General features: G+C 39.7%; 1 long non-coding RNA gene across 2 annotated transcripts in view; it reads left to right on the top strand.

The window, feature by feature from the left end:
- Nucleotides 1-16,633, top strand: part of LOC126202497 (uncharacterized) — a 31,553-nt gene extending 14,920 nt beyond the window's left edge. Inside the window, exons 2-3 of one of the 2 annotated variants that reach the window (XR_007540192.1) lie at nt 8,191-8,350; nt 16,310-16,633. This is a non-coding gene — a long non-coding RNA (uncharacterized LOC126202497). Of the gene's footprint in view, nt 1-8,190; nt 8,407-16,309 lie in introns of both variants that reach the window. The other variant, XR_007540191.1, reaches the window with a different exon arrangement.
- Nucleotides 16,634-17,190: the final 557 nt, after the last annotated feature.

The following is a 17,190-nucleotide window of genomic DNA, read 5'->3' as shown; positions in this document are numbered from 1 at the left end:
TTTTGCACTGTGCATGTAGCTGCAGGGTTATTGTGCTTGCACCTACAGTTACTTTGGAACTGCGAGGTGGAGTTGGTGAGGATTTAGTATGCGAGATCATATTGATCTACATTTTCTCAGTTCCAGATTTATCTGGAACCGAATTTACTTAACAGTTCTTTTGCAGACACACTTGTTATGTGTGTGTGTGTGTGTCCTGACTCGTGGCAGTGTAGCATTCTGCTTGGTGGAGGAAACAATATTTGTGGTTACGTGTTTCATAGCACTCGATACAAGACTTGGGAGCATGTGAACTTGCTGTGAAACTAGATACCTTGTGTACTGCCAAAACCACTGCATGTGGCTATTTTAAACATTTGCTGTTGAGCCTGGGCTCGCTTAGAATTGTTCGCAGTCAGCTTTGCAACAACAAGCAAGTTAAAGTCTAGTTTTTCAAAGTCTGGCACTTCCTAAGATTTGATCACTTTAAGTACTTCATTGAAACAAGGATAGCTGTGCTATAAAATCTCGGCCCATATTTTATTGTCAGCAAGGTTCTGAATAATTGCACGTGAAGCATTTCACCTTAAAATGAAGCTCCAAAAGTGCACTTAAATTTGCAATTCGTAGTTATGTCCTTGAGTTCAGAAATTCAGTCATTCTAAGACTGATTACCATGACATGCACAAAAAATTTGAAACAAGCTGCAATAACATGGATCTCTGACTCCAAAACTTCATCTAACATCCCAATGACATTCTTAGGGTAGGGTTTGGGGCTTTGCTTTGGGAAACTGCTTCCTACACTATCTAAAAATGTTCACTCCTACTCAGGGAAAAAAGGAAGACCATTGTGAATCACCTGGAATTGTTAACTGTGAAATGCTGCTCCACCTGCATTTTATGTTTCATCCAGCTCCTCAAAGGAACAGAAGGGAGGAGGTGGCACCTTGCCACTGGAATTCTGTGGTTCAGTCAAAGTTGGCTGCTGGATTTGTGCATCCAGCAGTCGTGTAATACATGACTGTCATTCCTGAATTTGTTCACTCAAAACTGAACAAATGCAGTGAATGATTGCTCTCCATCAGTTTCCATTTCACACAAAAATTAGGTATTCGGTATAATATGAGTATAGTAGAAAGACAGACAGTAAAATTCTGTTATTTTGACACTGCCATAAAATTCCATCCTTGTCACCAGAAATGTCTGTTGTGTCTGTAGCAGATGTGAGGTGGCACAGACATTAAAAACATTTAGTAAATGAATAAAACATAAGCACTTTTATTTACACTATGTACAAAGTAAGGTATGTTGTACATAGATTTCTTGTTTGTCTTTTCCACATTGGTTCTCATATATCAATCAGTGCATTGTCTGTACAACCATGTTGATCACTGGCTAACAGTTTCAATCACTAAATACCAAGAGCCCTGTGCTAGTATGTGGTTACCGTGAGTCTTCTGAGATCTGGGTGGGATTTGGTGTGCAGTGTCTTGGATAAACGTAAGGATGGTTACATTTCCATACAAGGGAAGACAGCATATTCTGGAGGCATCGTTAGCACCCTCCACGGGGATATTGCAAGTTATGTAGGTAGTGGCTTGTGGAGGTGCCTGCCTCTTCTGTGGAGATGTGAGGAGCATGTTGCTCACCGTGAATGGTCAATATATACAGTGTCGATACTGCAGGAGCCTCCAATGCATATAAGCAAAGCAGCTCTGTGCAAACTTATGTAACAAGAAACTGCAACAACATTCACGGCTCCCGTGCCAAAACAGCTGTCAATCAGAAAAGTACAACACAGTTATTCAGTCACCTTCCTGACAACATTAAGTTGGTAAAGAAAGTCAGCCAGTTCACAAAAAAGCTGAAGTTATGTCTGATGGGCCACAGTTTTTACTCCGTAAGTGAATTTCCCACTAATGGAGTGGACATTTATCACGTAAAATTATCAGTCATATTATCTGACCTTGTATCTTTTGTAGACAGTAGTACTGCTAATTTTCATTTGATAAGTTCTCTGTTTTAATATTTGCTACTTGAGAAGCATACATACCTATTTAAATATTGTGAAATACCTCAAATAGTAAATATGTGCGGTAAGAACTTTGTTCAGTAGGGACTAACCAAATGGGGCCGTTTAGCTGTTAAGACACTGACTTCATATTAAGGAGGATGGAGTTGTGTCCGACCATCCAGATTTGGGTTTTTGTGATTTTCCTAAACCACTAATGCAAATGCTCGGAGTGGCTCCTAATGCCATGGCCGACCACCTGTCCTATTCTCCTACACCTCCTGCCCTATCCTCATAAACCACAACATGTATCGTGTGTGTTGTATATATTAAGCTATTGACCGTATTGTACTACCTTGACAATTCCCATATCATTGCGTGATGATTCTTGCTTGTGCATGTGTTTTGTGTTAATGTTAGCTGGTACTGACTGTGCACTGTGTGTTGCTGCTGTAATTTTTAGATCAGATGATAGCTTCAATGCCAAAACTGGTTATCAATTTTAATAGTATTGTGTATGACCAAGAAATTAACTTTTATAATCTATTCTGGTACAAAGGTCACTGGTCTTGTCAGCAGATCGAATACCAATGTCTCATTTTGTGAATGGGGTCTTAAGTGGCTGAATACAAGCAGGGATTTTATCCTTTTCAAAGAATCCCTTTTGCTTTCACCTTCTGTGATTTAGAGAAACCATGAAGATCGTAAATCTGGATGATAAGATAGGGATTTGAACTGCTGTCATTCTGATTATGAGCCCAGTCTCCTAACCACTGTATTGTGCTACCTCACTTACTGGTATTGTTCAGATGCTCGAGTTGACCAAGGACTGCATGACAGTTGCAACCTATGGTTGTGAAATTTAAGTTCCTATCGGAGAAATGGGTATGTGACAATTTTAATCTTTCATATTGTGTTCTTAGCTTACCTATACTGAAAATGAGGAATGCTTTTCTAAATTCTGACCCGCTGCAGGTCCAGGGGTTAGAATAGGCCCAAGGTATTCCTGCCTGTCATAAGAGGTGGCTAAAAGGAGTCTCACATGTTTTGGCCTTTATATGATGGCCCCCTGTAGGGTTTGACCTCCATTTTTCAAAATTTTCCCAAAGAGTGAGCTGAATGGGGAAGGGAGCCTTACATGGTGCATTGTGTCCACCACGCACTGAGACCTCTCGCATCCTTCGTCGACGTGGATCTGCACTTCCACTCATTCTCCAGTTGTTGGGTAAGGTCACCCTCCTGGGTGTGTTCTCCTGCATCCTCTGCACAGTATTGCTTTCTGTGCTGTTGACGATAATGGACTTCTTAGCTAGTTTGCACCTGATATCCAGCACGGTAGCAAGTCCATTGTGGTGGGGCTGCCATGTACCCTGTTGGTTGTAGCCCCCTGACCACACAGGGATTGCTCTGCTGATGCCTGCACCATTAACTCCCCACATATGCCAAGAAGTACATGCCCATCACTGTGGGGCATCGGGACTCCCGGCTATGGCCATCCTGCCAGGTGGCCTTCGCTGCTGTTGGGTGGCACCTGTGGGGAGAGCCCCTGGTCGGAGTGGGTGGCATCAGTGCAGATCACACGCCATGAAGCGCAGTATGTCATATCTTGCTGGTGGTCAAACACCAGCAGTCTCTAAGTGATCAAGGTCTAACTTCAGTGTGCTAAGAAATAAGACCCCAAATTGTTCCACCCCCTGGCCACACCATGGGAGGAATGCCAGGCTAAGGATGGCAGTGAAGCTTATTCACCCCGACACCTCGTATGTACGAGAGTTGATGGGAAATCTTTCTTGTCAATGAAACCTCGGTTTTTTGCGGAGCATTTAGAGGACAAGTTTGGGGAGGTGGAGGGCTTGTCTGAAATGCGGTCAGGGTCGGTCTTGATCAAATCGGCATCCTCTTCCCAGTTATGGGCACTACTCACCTGTGGCAAGCTGGGGGACGTTTCTGTTTCCATCATACTCCATAAGACCTTAAATATGGTCCAGGGTATCATATTTCACAGGGACCTTCTTCTGCAGTCTGACAATGAGCTGTGCGCCAATTTAGAGCAGCGAGGTGTCCAGTTCGTCCAGTGCATCCACCAGGTTCTGAGAAATAATCAGGTTGCCACCAGTGCCTTCTCTTGGCCTTCGAGGGTGACACATTACCCGAGAAGGTCAAGCTGATGGTCTACTGCTGTTACGTAAAGCCATATATCCCTCCCCCGATGTGATGCTTTAAGTGCTGGAAGTTCGTCCATATGTCTTCCCGCTGTACTTCCAATGTCACCTGTCAGGATTGTGGACTCCTTCACATCCCAATACTCCCTGTGTGCCGCCTCCCATCTGTATCAACTGCGGAGAGCACTATTCGCCTTGCTTGCCAGACTGCAGGATTCTCCAGAAAGAAAGAAAAATAATGGAATACAAGACCCTGGACCAAGTGACCTACACTGAGGCTGACAGAAAATATGAGAGGCTACATCCTGTGCATATGACATCAGCCTACGCCCCCGCTATGACAATGGTTCTACCATCTTCTGTTCTGTTGCGTACAGTTGGCTCTCAGAGCTGTCACATTCCACTTGCCCCCTTGATGGTGGGTGGCACTTGCCTTCCAGTTGATCCTGCACAACCTACTAGGAGCAATACCGCCCCCCCCCTCCCCACCCCCCGAACCCAACCATTAGGACATCAGTCCCCTCTTCTCAGTCAGAGAAGTGTAAGTCTTCTTTGGCTCCTCTCACCAGGAAGGGATCCCTTGGGTCACTCCCTTCCCAGGTTCCTACCAGTGACAAAGCTGACACCCACCAGTGGCTGATATGAACCTGATATCAAACTTGGAGAACGGATTTTGAAACTGTCTGATCCATCATTTCAGCAGATAGTGCAAGACCTAGATTAGTGTGATTCAGGTGCCCTGTCAGCCGATAAATTTGAGCAGCCAGCTAGCTATTTGTCGGGTTGAGTCCGTTCTTTGTGATCGGCCCATTTGGCAGCTGCTTGCGCTCACCACGCTGAGTAAACAATGTTACATGCCGTGTAAGCAGTTCACTAAACAGGTGGCTACACAGGTGAACCGAATTAAGTCTTGCCCTTGGCGTTATTCGTGGCACAAATGCCAAGACTGCCGCTCCCGACAAGCTCAGTGTTAAGCTTGTGGTAGGAAAGGGCATGTACAGTCCATATGTTTGCAATGGAACAAACGTAAGAATTCGGTCCACTCACAAAAATCTAGTCAAAAGGCCCTTGTCATTAATGCAGTATATTCAAGTCTGCAACAGTCATTTGCAAAACTGGAATGTGAGCAGTTTCTTCAGTGATACGCCAGACAAACAAACTTTTTGTTCATTTACTTCTTTGTGGGAAACGTGTCAAATTTCAGCTGGATACGGGAGCCTCTGTCACATTGCTCAATCATAACACATATGAACTGTCAGGCTCCCCTCACCTGTCAAAAACTAGCACACAACTGACAGCTTATAATGGACAAGACATTCCTTATCTTGGAAAATGTACTTTGCTTGCCATATATCGCTCGCATACATGAACAGTGACTCAACTGTCCTCAATGGTAAAGCCAAACAAATCAAATGAGTCAAGACCAAATATGTTTTCACAGTCGCATGATTGTAGCACCGTATAGTGCTTTACCATTGAGGATAATGCGTTGGCACTGTCTACATTCCATGCAAAAGACAGTGTAGCTAGCTTTTTGAAAAAATCTCATGAACTCTTTTCTGAAGGATTAGGCAAAGCTAACAATTTTGTTGCACTTATCACTCTGAAATACAATGCCCAGCCAAAATTTTGCCAGGCCACAACTGTTTCCATTGCATTACAGAACAAAGTCACCGCTGAAGTTAAAGAATTGCAAGGTAGCGGAGTTGTTGCACCTGTACAACAAGCTAGTCAATGGGCAAGTCCGCTGGTTTTGTTCCCCAATCCTTCAGGTCACATTCACCTCTGTGTTCACTTTAAGTCTGCAGTCAACCCACAAACTGTGATTGATACTTATCCATTGTCACATCCAGAGGATCTCGTGGACCGATTAGGCGTTGGTTGCTACTTTTCAAAAATTGATTTGCGCGGTTCGTATCTTCAAATTTCGCTTGATGATGAACCTCAAAAAGTGTATGTTGCAAATACTCATTTGGGCTTGTTTAAATATTTGCATTTGCCTTTTGGAAAATCTTCTGCACCCTCCATTTTCCAACAGAATTTGGAACAGCTGACTGTGCAAGTACCAAACTGTTCAAACTACTTGGACGATATTGTCGTAGTAGGTCATACACCTGAAGAACGTATTGCACATTTGCATGCTTTGATTCGTGTGTTATCTGATGCAAATTGTAGACTGGACAAGCGTGGTTTTTGTAAACCTGAGTTGCAGTATCTTGGTCATGTCATAAACAGTCGAGGTGTACATCCTCTTCAGTCGCATTTGTTAACTATATGAGATTTGCCAGTTCCTCGCAATGTCACAGAATTGCAGTCTGTCTTAGGGAAAATGAACTGTTATATTCAATTCATACGGAATACAGCATAAATCACAGCTCCATTGCCTTGCTTGCATCACAAGAATGTCCCCTTTGTTTGGACAGTTGAGTGCCAAGTAGCATTTTGAAAAACTTAAAGATGCATTACTCAGTGATAGATGCTTAGTTAACTTTGATCCTGACAAACCACATGTACTGCAAGTTGACACTTCCTGTTACAGAATTGGTGCAGTGCTTTCACACAGAATTGGTGATAAAGACAGGCCTATTGCTTTCACATCAAAAGTGTTGTCCAAAGCTCAGTGTAACGATTCCCAAATTGAGAAAGAGGCTTTGGCTATTGTGTATGGTGTCACCAAATTCCACCACTATTTGTATGGCATAAAATTCTACTTAGTAATGGATCAAAAGCCTTTGCCATCCAATGAAACTGGTTCCTGCATGAACTGCCCAAAAATTGCAAAGATGGGCTTTGATGTTGTCTCAATACCAGTATGGGATTGTGTATTGTCTGACAGCTCAACATGGTAATGTGGACACACTGTCCTGATACAGACTTTGACTCTTCTGCTGCATCTTGTTGTCACATTGACACTCACGATTCTGAATTACTTCAATCTTTTCTGCTAGACTATAGAAAAATTGCACAGGCCACGGAAGCTGATTCAGATTTTAACATTTTGCTAACATACATTCGCACATCTTGGCCTCATTCCTTGGATAGCACAAAGAACTCTGTAGTGCACCGATACTTTGCCTGTCAGCATAGCCTTGCTCTACAGGAAGGTGTGATCCTTGTACAAAATCACAGTGGACAGTCATTGGTGTTGATCCCTAAAGCTTTGCAAAAAGAAGTGTTGCAGTTACTTCACCAAGGATACTGGGGGAGTGTATGTACAAAACAGTTAGTGTGTCGACACTGTACTTGGCAGGGTATGGACACTCAAGTAGAACAGATGACATTACAGTGTCACACATGTGTGGAAAATCAGTCCACTCTGCCACAAAAATTCTCTGCTTGGCCTAAGTTGTAATCACCATGGCAACATGTGCCATAGATTTTGCGAGACCTTTTTGGAACACTTGCTGGTTGATTGTGGTTGACTCATGTAGCAAGTTTCCTTTTGCTGTGCCAATCAACTTGACAATGTTACATAACGCAATTCAGGTGTTGTCTACTATTTTTTTCCTCAAAGGTTTACTTGAAGTAATAGTGTCAGACAATGGGCCTCAGTTCATGTCTAATGAATTTGAAACATTTTGTGGATGCAATGGCATACAGCATCTCACTAGTTCATCATTCCATCCACAGTCAAATGACAAAGTGGAATATTTTGTAAGAATCTTCAAGCAGCAGATGACCAAACTTTGCTCCGCACACATAAAGCATTGCAACTGTTTCTCGCCTCCTATTGTTCGCATCCCTGAGATGGACCATCACCGGCGGAATTGCTTCGTGGCTGCAGCGATCGGGCACTGCTCCACCTTCCTCAGCATCCAGTGCTGAAGGAAGGCCACAAGAATTGCTTCGCGCTGCACGATATTGTCTTTTACAGGGTTTTTTAGTGGCAGCAGACGGTGGGTGCGAGCCGAGATCGTGCATCAACTTGATGCTTGCATGTATCTTATTTCAGGTCCATATGGCTTTCAATTTCGACATTAAAATCAACTTCTCCTCTGTCATGTGCACGATGATATTTCAATGTTTCTTCCCCTAGATTCACGGATCTCGAGGATAGCGTGGCCACAACATCGCAGGACAACCCCATGGGGGGAGAGCCTTCACTTCCTCGACCTCCTCTTGTCCGTCTGATGGAGCTGGACCCACCCACACTGCAGCGGTCGCCGCCTTCTTTATCAGGTTCATGACATCAGGAGGTGGACGCTTATCCTTCTGGTTATTTTCTGGGTGCATTTCTGTCAGAGTGAAAACTGTATGTAGTAGTTGGAAGAAAGCACAGCTCGCATCTGTCTACACATTTTGTGTAGTTTACTAGTTAGATAGATGCGATCTAGGCCTAAATTTTCCAAGTTATAAACGTTTAAAAACCTGACCAAACACGCCTGATAACATAAATTCTCTAAAAGCAAATTAATAACAAATTCATTCTTCCGTCATTGTATCTCTAAATCAGTACAAAAAAGAAAAAAAAAACAGCCACTGCACATAAGACCTTTGTGTGGTTTTTTTGTTTACACACAGCCAATCTCGCGTTCTTGACAAATTTAAAACATTCTGTAAACTTAATTATTCTTTCGAAACTGACCATGAGTGAGAAATGTGGGAGCTGTTATAGGGTAGTGAGTAGAGGGATTTGTTGCCAATCTTGTAGGAAATATTTCCACTGGGGGGGGGGGGGGGGGGGATGCAGTGGGGAGAATGTTGGGAGAACAGAAGAGGCTCTCTCCTGGAACTGCAGAGTATGCAGTAGGAACATTTTGATTGGTAACAGGAAAGGAAAATCTGTGCCCTTCAGGCACAGTTGGAGGAAGCAAGGAAGGAAACCATAAGGATCAAGGAAGGTAGGAGGGAGGAGGGTGGTTGAGAACTAGCAGCTGGTAGGAGGATAGGCAGAAAGAGAACGTGATCTGACAGTTTTATCACCAATACCAAAAACAGGTATCTACCACTGCCAGAGTTAAGTGGAGAAGAGCCTCAGGTAGAACGAAGAGCAGGATATGTGCAGCACACTTCAACTGAGGCCAAGAAGCCTAGGAATGTACAAAGTGTTAGGAAGAAGAAAGTGCTGCTGCCAGGTAGTAGCCATGGGCGAGGTGTAGGCCCTCAGTTACAGGAAAGTTTAGGGGCAGCGTATCAGGCCACCGGTATCTTCAAGCCAAATGCAGGGCTAAGTCATGTGATTCGAGGACCTAGGGTCTTTATGTAAGGATTTTACAAAAGTGGACCATGTGGTGATAGTGGGTGGGGCGGGAAACAGTTTGGACAGGGATGGGGCATATGACATATGACATAGGTGGTGACCTGGACAAGATAGCTTCCCTGACTCATGGCACCAATGTACACTTTGTTGAGCTGTTCCAGCGCCATGATCGACTACACCTTGATGGAGCTGTGAGGCGAATCAATGTGGGGTTAGGGATGGCCCTGAGGACAGCCAACTTTACTCATGTTTCTCTGGTGCCCGTCGGGACTATCAACTGATGAAGTTTCACTAGGCATGGCCTACACCTAAACAGGACTGGGAAGGGAAGATTGGTACAGCTGATTCATGAAGGTATAGGGGATGGATCTCGGGCCACACATGGTCAAATACCTGTTGTCATAGATAGGAAAAGTAGGTCTTTTTTAGGATAAATCTAGACAACAGGTTCCCCTGCCTAAAGAGTATCTCCAGCACTTTAAAAAATACTGAAACAATCACTAACAAGACAGATTTTAACACCTCAAATATCACATATACCAGATGTTACAAAGAAAAACAAACCATTGGAAAGAGCAACATGGGGCATTTCACAGACTTAACAATCCTCCATCAAAACATGCAATGAATAAAAAATAAAATACAACTATTAGAAGTTGAGCTCCAATCTTTGAACTTCACAGTAGTTTGTATTACTGAGCACTGGTGTAGACACACAGAAATCCAACATGTAGTATTATCATTGTATGAAAAGGCAAACTCTTACTGCAGAACTACTTCAAGGGGTGGAGGATCATGCATTTATATCAGAAAAGGAACATAGTTCAAATCAAGACATGACCTCAGTATCATAAGTGAAGAGAAACACTTTGAAATATCAGCTATTGAATTATCAGGGCTTGATATCACCAAGAAATTAATCATTTTGTGTGTGTATAGATCTCCCTGTGGTAGTGTGGACACTTTTTTTCAATAAGTTAACAGAAGTTTTAGATAAAGTCTCAAGTACAAAGGTCAACATAATTCTGTGTGGGGACATTAACATCAACACTTACATCATAAATGAATCCAGCAGCACCTTCATAAACATCCTTCAAAGTTTTGGCATGTCCCTATTGGTCAATAGTGCAACAAGGGTTACCACAATGACTTCATCAGTAATTGGCCATGTGGCCACAAATATGGACAGGGAAAAATGTGATGTAGCTGTAAAAGATCTCTGACTATCAGATCACCTCTGCCAAATAACAACAGTAAAGACAGGCATCGAATCATTCCCTAAACTACAAGCCTAAAACGACATGTATCAGAAATCAAAATAAAAGATTTTTCAAAAGAACTAGAAAAACAAAGCTGGGATGAAGTGTATAAGGAAACTAATGTGAATATGAAATTCTCTAAATTCTTCACATTGTTTAAATTGAACTTTGAAAAGGCATTTCCAAAAGTATGCATGTCTGTATCAACGTCTCACAAAAACAGATGGATAACAGCAGGTGTTAAGAAGTCCTCCCAAACACTTAAACACCTCAGCTCCATGAAAAAGATTTGCATTGTTCCAGAATTCTTAAATTTCTATCATATATTCAACAATATCTATAGGAAGGTGCTGATTGCTGAAAAAATCATTTAATGACAAAAGAATATATAATGCAGAGAATAAAAGCAAAGCAGTCTGGGATGTTATAAAAAAGGAAATAAAATGGAGAGAGCCAAACAAATGCAGAATAACATACTGCTAAGGGAGGGGATAAAGTAATAAATGATCCACAGCACTTAGAAAACAATGTAAACGAGTACTTTTCAAGAATTGCATAGAAGTTACAGCAAAAATTCCCCCAAACAAATAGAACACCTGTAAATAATGTTGCACTAAATACAAAGATGTTACTTCCAACCACAGAGAATGAAGTCAGTAAAACAACTCAAAAACTAAAAAATAAAAAGTCAGTAGGCTTAGTTGAAGTACCAATGTGTGTACTGAAACAATGGATAGGGATTACACAAGGCCCCATAACAAATATAATAAATGAATCCTTCACATCGGGGACATTTTCAGAGCAGTTAAAACAGGCAAGAGTTGTACCTTTGCTTAAGAAAGGTAATGCAGAAGACATAGAAAATTACCAGCCCATTTCCCTGCTGTCAGCATTCTCAAAAATAATAGAAGCAAATATGAAAGATAGAATAATGAATTACCTGAATAAATACAATCTTTTAAGCGAATCACAGTTTGGTTTCCGAAGTGGCAAAAATACAGAGTCATCCATAGTAGAATTCACAGAAGTTGTACTTGATGCTCTTCATAAAAATGAGTGTGTCACAGGCATGTTTTTGGATCTTCCTAAGGCATTTTGATACAGTCAACCACAAGATTCTATTAAATAAATAAGAAGCATTAGGAATAAGAGGCGTAGCTAATGACTGGTTTCAATCATACGTAACAGATAGGGTACAAAGAGTAGCGATAACACATACTTCAAATGGATCTAAACATTTTGTAAAACACTTATCAGAACCAAAATACATTCGTTCCACGTCCTTGTGTATCCAACACAGTTGGACCTATGAAACACGAAATAAATCAAATCAAATCAATAGGGGTTCTGCAAAGTAGCATATTAGGACCAATACTGTTCCTGATATACATCAATGACTTTCCCAGTAGTGTTACTCATGGTGAAAAAATCCTCTTTGCCGATGACAGCAATTTAATAGTCACTGAGAAAACAAGAGAACTCCTTGCTGAGAAAGCAAATAAAACTCTCAAGGAAGTTTATGATTGGTCAATAAGCAATAAAGTGACATTGAACCTAAAGAAAACTAATGCCATGAATTTCAGTTTGAAGAGGAAAAATGATAACGTTAAATTAAATGTAGATGGCACCTCTATAGACTGTGCAACAAATACAAAATTTCTAGGAAAGAATATTGATTCTCAGTTGAAGTGGCGTTAACACACAAAGGTACTTGCAAACAGAATGTCATTAGCATGTTATGCCCTTAGAATCGTATCATCAGTGTGTAACATGCAGTGTCTTTTAGTTACATATTTCTCATATGCACACTCAAGTCTTAGCTATGGCATTCTTTTTTGGGCAACAAAGGCACAAAATATGAACACAATTTTCAAACTTCAGAAAAGAGCCATAAGAATAATAACCAAAAATACTAGTTGAGCTCATTGTAAAGATCTGTTCAGAACACTGATGATTTTAACTGCTCCATGTGAATACATTTACCAGTCAGTCGTACACATCAAAAATAACGTTGGTAATTACTGCACAAACAGCTCTGTCCATGACCATGCAACAAGAGATAGACTCAACTTAAATTTACCAAGAAAAAATAAACATAAAACTCAAAATAGCATTTTCTACCAAGGAATAAAACTGTACAATAAATTACCAAAAGAGACTAAAGAAATTGCAAAAATACACTTATTTAGAAAGGCAGCTAAAAAATACCTGTTATGCAATACAGTTTATACATTGAAGAATTACTTAGCTAAAACAGAGTAGGGGCTTGATGAAAAAAATGTTATACAAATTAATAATAATAATAATAATAATAATAATAATAATAATAATAATAATAATAAATCAGAAGAAGAAGAAGAAGAAAATACAGTAATGGACTCAAACATCCCAGAGCAAACAAACAAAGAACAACATGCACCAATTAAACAATCAGAGGAAAACGAAATCTTAAGACAGCCACCAGAACAAGCACAAATAGAACACGAAGTGACACACATGTTAGATATAGAAGAAAAATTTCAGCTGACATATATAGAATACAAAGACACAAATACAGACATAAGACCATTCTTGCATAGACCACCAAATAACCCACAAGTCGAAACAACAATAAAAACTATCAACACAATCATACACAACAAAATAAATGAAAACACAACTATGGAAGAGTTACAACTACTGGTTTATATAGGAGCACTCACTACACTAAATATACACACTAGACAGAGATCAGAACCAACCAACACACAGAAGAAACCCACAAAACCAGCATGGCAACACAGGCTACAGATCAGAATAGAAAAACTGAGAAAAGACATCGGACAGCTAACACAATTTATAAGAAATGAAATCTCGGAAAAAAAACGAAAAAGGTTAGGTAAAATCTCACAACAAGAAGCGACAGAGCAATTAGACGAAAAGAAGCAGAAATTACAAGCATTAGCCAAACGACTCAGAAGATACAAAAAAAGTGAAAATAGAAGGAAACAAAACCAAACATTCAACACAAACCAAAAGAAATTTTACCAGACAATAGATAACACACACATTAAAATAAACAATCCACCAAACATAACAGACATGGAACACTTCTGGAGCAACATATGGTCTAACCCGGTACAACATAACAGGCATGCACGGTGGATACAAGCAGAAACAGACACATACAAGATGATACCACAAATGCCTGAAGTGATAATTTTGCAACATGAAGTCACCCAAGCAATTAATTCTACTCACAATTGGAAAGCCGCTGGAAATGATAAAATAGCAAATTTATGGTTAAAGAAGTTCACCTCAACACATTAACATCTAACTAAATTATTTAACAGTTACATTGCAGACCCATACACATTCCCTGATACACTTACACATGGAATAACTTATCTAAAACCTAAAGATCAAGCAGACACAGCGAACCCAGCTAAATATCGCCCCATAACATGCCTACCAACAATATACAAAATATTAACTTCAATCATTAAACAGAAATTAACGACACATAGAACACAGAACAAAATTATAAATGAAGAACAAAAAGGCTGTTGCAAAGGAGCACGAGCATGTAAAGAGCAACTGATAATAGATGCAGAGGTGACATATCAAGCTAAAACCAAACAAAGGTCGCTACACTACGCATACATTGATTACCAAAAAGCTTTTGATAGTGTACCCCACTCATGGTTACTACAAATATTGGAAATATACAAAGTAGATCCTAAATTGATACAGTTCCTAAACATAGTAATGAAAAATTGGAAAACCACACTTAATATCCAAACAAATTCAAATAATATCACATCACAGCCAATACAGATTAAGCGTGGAATATACCAAGGAGACTCATTAAGTCCTTTCTGGTTCTGCCTTGCTCTGAACCCACTATCCAACATGCTAAATAATACAAATTATGGATACAATATTACTGGAACATACCCACACAAAATCACACATTTGCTATACATGGATGATCTAAAACTACTGGCAGCAACAAATCAACAACTCAACCAATTACTCAAGATAACAGAAGTATTCAGCAATGATATAAGTATGGCTTTTGGAACAGACAAATGTAAGAAAAATAGCATAGTCAAGGGAAAACACACTAAACAAGAAGATTACATATTGGATAACCACAGCGACTGCATAGAAGCGATGGAAAAAACGGATGCCTATAAATATCTAGGATGCAGACAAAAAATAGGAATAGATAATACAAATATTAAAGAAGAACTGAAAGAAAAATATAGACAAAGACTAACAAAAATACTGAAAACAGAATTGACAGCAAGAAACAAGACCAAAGCTATAAATACTTATGCCATACCAATATTGACCTACTCATTTGGAGTAGTGAAATGGAGTAACACAGACCTAGAAGCACTCAATACACTTACACGATCACAATGCCATAAATATAGAATACATCACATACATTCAGCAACAGAAAGATTCACATTAAGCAGAAAGGAAGGAGGAAGGGGATTTATCGATATAAAAAACCTACATTATGGACAGGTAGACAATTTAAGAAAATTCTTTATAGAACGAGCAGAAACTAGCAAAATACACAAAGCAATCACTCATATAAATACATCGGCTACACCACTACAATTTCATAACCACCTCTACAACCCTTTAGACCACATAACATCAACAGATACGAAGAAAGTAAATTGGAAAAAGAAAACACTTCATGGCAAGCACCCGTATCATCTAACACAGCCACACATCGATCAAGACGCATCCAACACATGGCTAAGAAAAGGCAATATATACAGTGAGACAGAAGGATTCATGATTGCAATACAGGATCAAACAATAAACACCAGGTATTACAGCAAGCATGTTATTAAAGATCCCAATACCACAACAGATAAATGCAGACTTTGTAAACAACAAATAGAAACAGTAGATCACATCACAAGCGGATGTACAATACTAGCAAATACAGAATACCCCAGAAGACATGACAATGTCGCAAAAATAATACATCAACAGCTTGCCTTACAACATAAACTTTTAAAACAACAAGTTCCTACATACAAGTATGCACCACAAAATGTACTGGAGAATGATGAATACAAATTATACTGGAACAGAACCATTATAACAGATAAAACAACGCCACATAACAAACCTGACATCATACTCACCAATAAAAAGAAGAAATTAACACAACTAATCGAAATATCCATACCCAATACAACAAATATACAAAAGAAAACAGGAGAAAAAATTGAAAAATACATCCAACTGGCTGAGGAAGTCAAAGACATGTGGCATCAGGATAAAGTTGACATCATACCAATTATAGTATCAACTACAGGAGTCATACCACACAATATCCACCAGTACATCAATGCAATACAGCTACATCCAAACACATATATACAACTACAGAAATCCGTAATTATTGATACATGTTCAATTACCCGAAAGTTCCTAAATGCAATATAACACATACCGTACAGTTAATAGGAAGTGACGCTTGATCAAGGTCCGCGTCACTTTCCATTCTCAACCAGACTTAACGTCTGAGAAAGTAAAGAAATAATAATAATAATAAAAAAAAATATCCATCATTCCACATAACACCTACACTTTATCTTTTTTCCCTTCTTTTTTTCCTTTCTGGAAATACTTACCCCCAAGCTATATATAGCACGATACTAACACCTCTTCCTCTTTCTCAGCTCAACATCTTGCTCATTATGGAGTGATGCTGACTCAGTTTTTCAGGATGGTAAATGGGAAGTTGCAGTACAGAAAACGGCCCAGAGATCACCAGTGTGTGCATGTGTGTAGTGAGTGAAGTGTTATGAAACAATATGTGTATAGTGTGTGCTGTGACTGATAGTGAGATATGAGTGAACAATGTGGCATTACATTATTTAATAAGTTATTTGTAAAAAAAGTATTGTATACCTGGAGTAAATCTAATGATTGTCTCTAACCAGAAGTCTGTAAATACATTTGTATATGAATTAGCTTATTTTAAATTGATCTAAATTTGTAAATACTTTGACGTGTCCTATATCCTTGTAAAAAGAGATGAATACTACTACTACTACTACTACTACTACTACGAGAGTAATTGAAACCGAGATGTTTTCTGCTTGTAGTGTCATGGGAAATGTCAAAGCACAATACAGAATTGGACAATGATCGACTGCATAGTGAACAACTGGTTTTATATGAATTTAAGTGCTATACCTATTTCTAGGGTAAACCATTATCAATTACGTCAGTTAATAGTTATATGGACATTTTGGGCAAGCCAGTGCTTAAGCCACCATTTGACAGCAAATTATGAAAAACAATTCCTCTGACATATGGGCTTCATAATGTTAAGGTTAATCTTCTGCGAACCATTTGGAAAGTCTGTTTTGTGCCTTCTACGACAGTCATGCATTTGCATGTTACTGTTTGTCACCTTAGTGTCTTCATTCATTAATAGAACAAAGATGATGTAACTTACCAAACGAAAGTGTTGGTATGTTGATAGAGACACTAACAAACGCAAACACACATACAAAATTCAAGCTTTCACAACCCACAGTTGCTTCATCAGGAA

This window comes from Schistocerca nitens, chromosome 1 (assembly GCF_023898315.1).
Source record: "Schistocerca nitens isolate TAMUIC-IGC-003100 chromosome 1, iqSchNite1.1, whole genome shotgun sequence".
In the NCBI taxonomy this organism is placed as follows: domain Eukaryota; kingdom Metazoa; phylum Arthropoda; class Insecta; order Orthoptera; family Acrididae; genus Schistocerca; species Schistocerca nitens.
This window is presented reverse-complemented; position numbering and strand designations above follow the sequence as displayed.